Here is a 9270-nt window from a genome sequence, read left to right on the forward strand (position 1 = left end):
CGGTTTTACTCTAATTCAAAGCAATTCGATCCTTAAATTATTATTGAAATTTAAACAATCGATTGGATATTTATTATAGAATGTGCTTAGTAGTGCATGCTATTTGACGAAAAACTACAGAACATGATGACAAAGTATTTATTATTACACATTTAACACACATGATCAATTTTTTAAGTGCGATAGAGCCCAAAAAAGAGGGTATCAAATATTAGTAATTAGGGGCGAATTCGGTATTAAAAGTGAGACATTCAGATTTATTAATATTTTGCTGAAAAATATGTCATAATAGTGATTTCATAAAAAAAAGCTTTAGTAAATATGTGGAAAGTTTGGGCTTATATTTTGATTCCCTGTATTTTGGTTAACAGTCTAATGTAACAAATTTTCTATCTTTATTTTTGGAATACTCTATATATAGCTGCACTTACGTTTTCGAGAAATATGTATAAAAATTACGCGTTATAAAAGGATTATTAATATATTTACATTTGTGCTTAAAGGCTAGGCCTGCGCAAAAAATTTTACATAAATTACGAATATCATTTCTGAAGCTACAAAGCTAATCAGCAAAGTAAAGGTATTGGATATTAGATACTGGTTTTAATACAGAATCAATCATTTAAAATGGTCTTTTCCACTATATACAATTTACACGTAATATACAGACCCTAAGGGAATACGTCAAAAACATACCAAAAAAATGAAAATAAAGAGGCCTCAGTTTAACTCAGAAAAGGCCGACAAGCTTTGAGTTGCAACTCAGCAATCCCACAGTCAAACAATTTGGAAACAGGCAGGTGATCTTGAGCACTTCCATTCACTGAGTAATTAATTTGCATGCCTACAAGCCTGTCGTCATCCAAGATATACATCGTTCTGCAGTTTTGCAAGTCCGACTACGATTAGCAATCTATCAGCAGAATAAATTCCGAGGTATTTGATGAAAACATTTAGCTGCTAATGTAATCTAATTTCCATCGAAGTCAAAATATATAGTTCTTGCATTTAGGAGACAGCGTGACAAAACAGATCAACGAGAGGCTATACTGGATTATGCATGTTACCTGTTGATTTTGAAGATCACATTGAAGATCCAGAATTTTCTTCTTGTGTGTTTTTATATAGAATGAGCTAGAAAATTGTTTTCTTGAAAAAGTCTTGTTTCAATAGGCCATAAAGCAAGGATTTGTATATATTTTCTAGCGAGGTAAGGTGTACAGGCCAACGCGTCTCCTGATTTGGAGCCTTGTGAGTTTTCCCAAGGGTTGCTCCAATAAGCCCTTAGAAAGCACATTTCAGTCCAATTTTCAAAATACTTTTTTGAGTACTGTGTCAGAGAGTGCCAGGAAATTGAGATTTTTATGTGTTAAGAGCCGTACTCGTTATTATAATAATTATAGTAATATACAGTAATAGGGGTTTTTACTAGCAGCCCATCCTCATGTGAAATGTTTTTTATATTTTTCAAATTTGGTATTTAGCTTAAATTACATTACATTACAGAAGTCTTGCAAAAACCGTATTTTCCAAAAATTCTCTCTCACTTCACCTACTTTGTCGTTGATCGTTGGGCGCCAAACTTTTGCAATCCGATTCTACTGTAAGAGTTAAACTTCTCTTCATGCACGTAAGAAATTCTCCCTGCTCCCATATTTCAAATATTTTTATTATTGTAAATATATGATTAGTGTAATAAGTATTTACAAAATGGCGGCATTTTGTTTTAGAGGCGAAATTTTAGATTATTTTTTTAAATTCTAAAGTGCTCAACTTTCGCTTTCGTAATACTAAATTTTAGAGGCAAAAAGTCATATCTTATATCAAAAGATAATAAACTTAAATTTAAAAAAAGTAATCAAGCCAAAAGTCAGAGAGGAGGGGAGGAGATTTGTTTTTTTGAGGAAGCCATCTTTTGCTTAGATTTAAATTGACGATACTTACTTTTGCATTTTTTAGATAGGTTGATTTTTGCCATGTGCCAGGAATATTAAAATCACAAATATTTCCTAGATATTGTTTTTGCATGTACTCGAGGTCCACCCTGTACAAAAGATCCAGAAGATCAAATGGTTAAATTTACATCACGAATACAAGTTTAATGAACTTATCATTTATAGAAATTAAAACTGGTTTAAAAGTAGGTATTCTATTTTAAATCTGTTTTCTTAATATGGACATTAATATTAATAACGTAGTAATTGAATATAATTAAATAAAAATTTATTTTAACTTAATGTCCTACATTAAATAGTGTTTTGGTGATTTATCTTCACACAACGGTGCTCTCAAATTTATTGTCGAACGTTTAATTCTTAAGCCATTAAATTTAATTTAAGGCCCTGGGTGTTTACTTAGGCTATTAACACCTTTATTGATTTGAATTTGACCTCCCGTGAACAACCAATAATGTATCGTAAATGTGTTTTAAGCCTTATCAATATTTTTTGACCCAAATTTCTTAAATGTGATTTTTTTATAAAGGAAGAGTACGTAGCAATGCCTCTTAACAGCACGTTTGTGGATAATTAAAAACTTTTAAAATTAAAAATATTTTGTTCAGGATTTTTTATTACCTAATTTATATACAATAATATATATATAATAAATATATATATACAATATACAATATACAAGATTTTTATATATATTTTTCATTAAAAATTAATTCCTATAAAAATTTGTGAAAAAAATTTTTTGACAGTTAATTTTAATTAAACGAACCATCTAAAATGTGATTTAAAAAAAATCTCTCTCAAATGTTGGTAATAAGGGTTGAAAATCCAATTTGACAAAAACCTCGTTAAGCAAGAATAAAAATATAATGCAAAGGGTTTTAATTTAAAAAAACATGTTAAAAAAATATTTTAATTATAATTATTTAATTCATACTATTTATTGCCCTATATCATTTTTATAAAACAGATTTTTTACTGACCCACATTTTTAATAAGTAAATAGTCTCTATATGTTTTTTAGTAGTAAAGGGTTAAAACCCAATTTAAAATATTGTATTAAATTGTGAGATTCAACCCCAAAATCTTAATAGGAGTCAAATGACTTTAGAAGCAATTAAATTCTCTTTTTGTTTAGGAAATATAGTAAAATTAAAAGAAAACCAAATTCTTAGTATATAATCTTTAAGTATATTCTTCTGTATTCTATCGAATAATTCGAATATTCCAGGCACGTGAAAGCATGTGAAAATCTTATTAGGATGTTCCAGAGATATCTTCCTGTATATTATCAAAATGGATATTCCTGGAATATCTAAGCTATATATCCCCAGATGTATCCCTTTTTTGCTAAATAAAATTAAAAAATCGTGGAAATACGTAAATATGTTTTTTTTAATGTTAAGATATATTTGTATTAGATTTTGGTCAAACAAAATCTGTCCCCACATAAAATTATTTAAATAGTTTTCAAAAAACATTTTTTTAATTTACTATTTTTTTTTTAATTTAGTCCCAATAACAAAGATCCCATGAATAATCCAGAAAAATTATTTATATATCCAAGAGATATCCTGTAAAAGTATAGACAATTCCAGGGCTGTGATTATTTTTTGCAAAAAAATTAATAATCAAGGCATTAAAAAAATCTGAAAAAACGCATTAAAAATTTAAACTTTTCTTTTATTAATAAAAGTATGTATTTTGTGAAATTTTGGGTATTTTTGGCTTTTATTTTAAGTTGATAGAAATCGTCTATTTAAGAAAAAAAAGCTCGAGATTTTTTTCACTTTACCAGATTAAATCAAAAGAATAATTAAAAAAAATAATATTTAATTAAAAAAAAAATTATATTTGGTCCTACAAGTATATTAAGCGAGGATACTAGAATTGTATTTTTACAATTTTACACAAAGATTAACTAAGTAAGTTCTGATAATCTCCTATACTTAATTCATAATAAATTTTTTAAAACCTTTGAAGCTTAAAAAAACATTTTAAGGATTTTTTTTCTAATTTAGCCGAAAATTATTGTTGATTGTTTTAAATTATTTTTATTTGTAAATTTTGTATTTTTTTCTTATTGGAATTTAACCTATAAAAATTAAAATGATAAAAGGGGAATTTTATTAAGATATTAGTAAAATTTTTCATTTATTATACCAGTTTAAGCGATTTTGTAGAACTAAATTGATATGTTAATCCATTGCTCCTGTGAGACTTTTTTTCTTAGATTACATTAGTATATTTTAATAATTTTTAAAAGATTTTTAGTATCCAAATTATAATTTTAATTAAACTTTTCTACCGAAATAAAGACTTATATTTAACAGATCTATAAATGTCGAAATTAAAAATGTTGATTAAATTTTTATCTCGCAATCTGGAGGTAAGCGTTTAAGGTTTAAACTCTTTAAGTTGAAAATTAAAGACGTATATAAGGGTTACAGAGAAAAGCTTTCTAATCTGTGAATTACAATTTTCATTCAATTCAGAAGAGCTGAATATGGTATGCAATGTGTTTATTTTTTTTTATTAAGAGTGTATAACATTTTTATGAAAAGTAACCAAAATTTTAATAAAAAGTATATTTGCAAATATGATTTTGGAAAAAAAAGTTTGTTGTTAAGTGCATTTTTCATTTAATACCGCTCTTAAGGGTTGAAAACACAATTCACTAAAAATTAAAATTACGTTTCTGACCAATTAAAAAGTAAGGAGACAATTTAATTCCATAATTTTAAATGGGATTTTTGAAAAATTGTAGACTACGTTGCCTTCAAGTAATGCTGCCAATCATAAAGCGTTAAAAATACAATGAAAAAAAAATTATGGTTCTGAATGGGAATTAAAAAACAAGAGATTACCGCATTTCGGCAACAAGTGCTCCGGCAATAATAATCTCTTCATTTCCGGTAATATAAGGGTTTAAAATCCAAATAAAAAAAAAATATTTAAAAACAAATTTAAATTCACTTACTGTAATATAATCCAATTTATTTTTTTTTAAGTCCAATAAAAAAGAAATAGGGCACAAAACCAAATGCAATCCTTATTAGCACAACACTCGTTTTTCGATCGCACGTTACGATTGCATCCAGACACGAAATTTCGACACACCAGCTTTGACCATCAGTTAAAAGAAAAGTAATACACTTAATATGTTCCGTTGGTTTTATATATCGACGTGAAAGTTTGCCCCACTCGGTATTGTAAAGATTTCAGAAGCACTGTTGTGTTATGATGATGACTATACCATGTGTCCGGATGGAACTCAAGACTACCAAAGAAATTCAGTATTTTGATCCGCGACCACTTTCTTTTTCCTTGGGTTCCTTAGGTTGTTGCACAATTGGTTCCGACTTGTCACCCTAATTTACACTTGCGTACGTCATTACTTAGTGTGGCTGCTGATTATTACGTTATATTACATTACACGGATGTGGGTTTATTTACTTATTCATTTCTTCGTAAATGTGTCAACGTTAAAATAAAATATAAAAGTGAAAACTTTAAATCCGGAAAGCATCCCTAAGTTAAATGGCTTAAGTTAAGTTTAAAATAAATTGTGTAATGTGACTGGTATAACTATAATGGTTTTAACTTGAAATAACAATGTAATGTTATTAATATAATTGAAGTTGAAAATAATGTAATCATTATTCCTAATAATTTTCGGATTTTTATTAAATTTTTACAACGCAATAACATGCTATCATAAGATATGACTGATACTAATGGAAATCTCTTATCTAAACCTCAAAATATAACTGACACATTTGCAAAATTCTTTCAAGGCTCAAATTTAATATCTATACATACATTCAATAGTTACACTGATACAATCAACATAAGAATGAAAGAAGTGTTGCGTGCTTTAAAAACGATCAAACCTAGAGCTCTAAATGTCTATTTAAATCCATATATTAAATGAACTTTTTTAGATACTAGATGGTAATTTCCGGATAGGCTTATATGGACTGATAGCTACCCTAATCAAAAAAGTCTATTTTTCAGAAAATTTACCTAATAGAAAAGATTTAAAGGGCCATAGTAAATTTTAATATCTTATACGTGGAAGTTTCTAAATAATTAATAGACATTATGAGACAAATGAAAATGTCTAGATAACAGATGGAAATTTCCATATAGGAACAGCAAATTACCAGCTGATAAAATTCCATCGTTTATTATTTCTGATTATGCACACGTAATTTCAAGCCCCTAATAGTCCTCTTAAATTTAACGTTTCCAGGTTCATGGAAAACTTCGAAAATATTTCCTGCATATGAAAAAAATGATAAAAAATTGACTACCGCCAATTTTCAATAATTTTTCTAAAAACTTTTTATCCTCGCATGAAAAATATAATTAACTTTCGCCAATATGGATTCTTTTTTTTACTATTTAAAAGACATTAGCACAAAACGGCAAATCCTATGGTTCTCGAGTATCACTAGTAGCGCCATTGCTATGAAGCTGTGTGTGGATATTTTTCTTCTTAAGTTCTGTAAGTTGTAATGTTCAGGAATGTCGTACTTTGGGCGTTGATTTCACAGACTTGCATTTCTCCATAAAATGGATTTCGGTATAGGGACATTCTAGGTATTCTGCAAATGCACTCGGTATTCATGAGTCGCATTTGCTTGTCGAATAGATCTTGCGTATATAGCTCTAGGTTGAATGTTACGGGCCAGTTTGAAAGAGCATTTTCCGATTATCGATAAAATAAAGTTAGGTCCGCCACCTTCCTTCTATGCGCTAAGCTGCCCAAGCTTCTAGATATCTTTGGATCTTTTATATGACGTACGGTCCTCTTCTGGATAGAATCCAGCAGCTTCGTAGTGTGTTTGGATGCAAATCTCCATAAACGAGAGCATTTCTTAAAAAAAGGACGAATCTGTGCCTTTTAAAGCATTAAAATTTATTAAATAATTAAATAAATATAAAATAATTAAAATTATTCCCGCTAAGTCATTATACCAAGATATATTGAAATCTCCACACCTAACAAGGAAACTGACGAGCGGCAAAGTAAGCCCGGACATATTAAATTTGGAGCGGTAGAGGCAGCCTTCTTTGTGAATACAGCAGCCTGAGTCTCAGCTGCCTTAAACTCAATGAGATTGCACTCACCCACTTCAAAAATATGTCCAAGATAGGCCTTAGTTGTTACTTGGCGACGCCTATGGTCTATGTAGGTTGGCTGAAGTCTGGTTGGGCAACATTAAAAGAAGACACCAATGTACTGTCATCAGCAAAGCTGTAAATTGGATTAGAAGTCTTGTCGAGAAGGTCTTTGATATGAAAAAAAACCAAGAAATTTGATAAAATCAAAAAATGTTAAATACCAGAAGAACTAACAATTTTTCGAAAAAATGTTATACGATTTTTTTGTTGCAAATGTCTTGTTTAATCACCTTTTAAAGTTTGGCGGTTTTTGTAGTAGACATATTCGACATTCTAAAAAGAATGGTACAAAATAAATAGTAAAAACAAATTTAGTAAAAATTCAAAAATAACAAATAGCACAACGGACCAAAAATAAGGAATGAAGTTCGAATTAACCAACTTCTATCCTTTTGGGTCTCTTATTGGCTGATGTAGTCCCAACGGATCCGTAATAACATATCAATGTGGATTCAGGCTCACTGACGCAGATAAGGTGTTTGAGAGGATTAGTCATAAGCTGCTACTACAGAAATTAAGATTAAGAGGCTTTGGCTTTTCAAGTAACTCACTAAATTTCATTCACTCATACCTTTGTAATAGGTTATATTATATGAAATAACCTGTTATCTCACCTGTTATGTGTGGGTGCATCCTGCTCGGATTTTTAGATAGCCATCCCAGATAACCATCAGGTGTCCCTTATGGTAGCAATATAGCACCCCTTTTATTCTCTTCTTCTTATTTGTTATGACGATTGTCCTCAGTTGTTTTCATTTTTTAAACCAATTTCTATGTTTACTTCTCGAAATACCAGACAGTCAGAAAACTACAACAAATTTAGTAAATTGTTTTTTCTTCAATTGTCTTGTTAGTAATTTGTATTAAGTGGTGGACTTATTGCTTACTGAGATTTTGAGTGATATGGAGTTTTTATATAGTGTCATGGAGTGTGATGCATTCATTCTTAATAGTTTCAAGCGTTTTATTTCAAAGTTGATATCAAAAATAAAGGATTTTTGAAAATTTGACGTTCTATATGGCACTCTAGCTAAATTTATGAATCTTGTATTATACGAATGCAAGTAATTTTTGAAATTGTCAGCTAAATAAGATGGTTATCCAGTTTTTATAGGTTTATAAACAATAGTACACGTAATGTACTTCATTAGGATCATATTGTAACGAAATTCGGGAACAAACTTTTATTGTCAACGTCAAAAAAACTAACCTAACTCGCCTTGACTGTCGTTTAATTGTTTCCAAGGTAAAACTGACTAAATAATTAAAACTGAATGAAATGTCACGAAGCGCGTCCTTTTTAAAGCCCGATGGAACAGTTTCGAAATATTTAGAATTATCTTCATTGTTTTTGCTGAAAGAGACCAATAATTTTAGGAGAATACTGACAGTCAAAGCAAGCAAGATACAATTTCAAGAAAATTAAAACTATAGGGATTTACAATAATATAACCTAAATAACTTAACTTGGGGCCAAAATGGAGCTCTCAAACAAGATGAACTACTTAAAAACTAAACACTATAGATAGAAATAATAAACCAAACGTAAGTAGAACCCTAAATAAACCCTACGAATCAACTTTAACTACAGAATAATAATAAAGTAGTACAAAAACTAGGAGAATAATTAACATACTTACATTTTCATAATAGTATTGTATACTGATTTTTAAAAGGAATTTGGTATGAAAAGCACATAAACAGTTCTAAAACTTTTGTGTCGAATAGACACAATCCTTAGTCAGTAAATCAGAATAAAGAACATCACAATAGTCAAAAAGGCATAGAATAAGACTATTGCGTAAATAAAATGTAATCTTAGAAGGTAAATAATTTTCTTTTTATATGCTTGTGAAATGAAAAATACTGCTATCAAGGAAGTAAGTTTTTGACCGGCAATTCTGTATTATGAATTTGTGATGAAAATTGGAAAAAATATTAAGAGCTTTCCCCTCCCACCACATAAGGAAATCACCGATGATTTAGATGTATTTAATTTAAAATTATGGTCTCGGGAAACACTATGTATATTCTCTAGATCTTGATTGAATTGTTCGTGCATTATAAAAAGGTTTTGGCGTGAAAATGAGGTCTACAATTCTGAATCATCAGAGTATTATTGTAA

The 9270-nt window shown here is 29.2% G+C and overlaps 1 protein-coding gene across 2 annotated transcripts in view; it reads right to left on the reverse strand.

The window, feature by feature from the left end:
• Positions 1 to 5183, reverse strand: part of LOC126748297 (uncharacterized) — a 42496-nt gene extending 37313 nt beyond the window's left edge. The window contains exon 1 of one of the 2 annotated variants that reach the window (XM_050457425.1): positions 4936 to 5183. The gene's annotated coding sequence lies outside the window, so the exon portion shown is untranslated. The remainder of the gene's footprint in view (positions 1 to 4935) is intronic. The other variant, XM_050457424.1, reaches the window with a different exon arrangement.
• Between the last annotated feature and the right edge of the window lie 4087 nt (positions 5184 to 9270).

The sequence above is a fragment of the Anthonomus grandis genome, chromosome 22 (assembly GCF_022605725.1).
Source record: "Anthonomus grandis grandis chromosome 22, icAntGran1.3, whole genome shotgun sequence".
NCBI classification, from domain to species: Eukaryota; Metazoa; Arthropoda; class Insecta; order Coleoptera; family Curculionidae; genus Anthonomus; species Anthonomus grandis.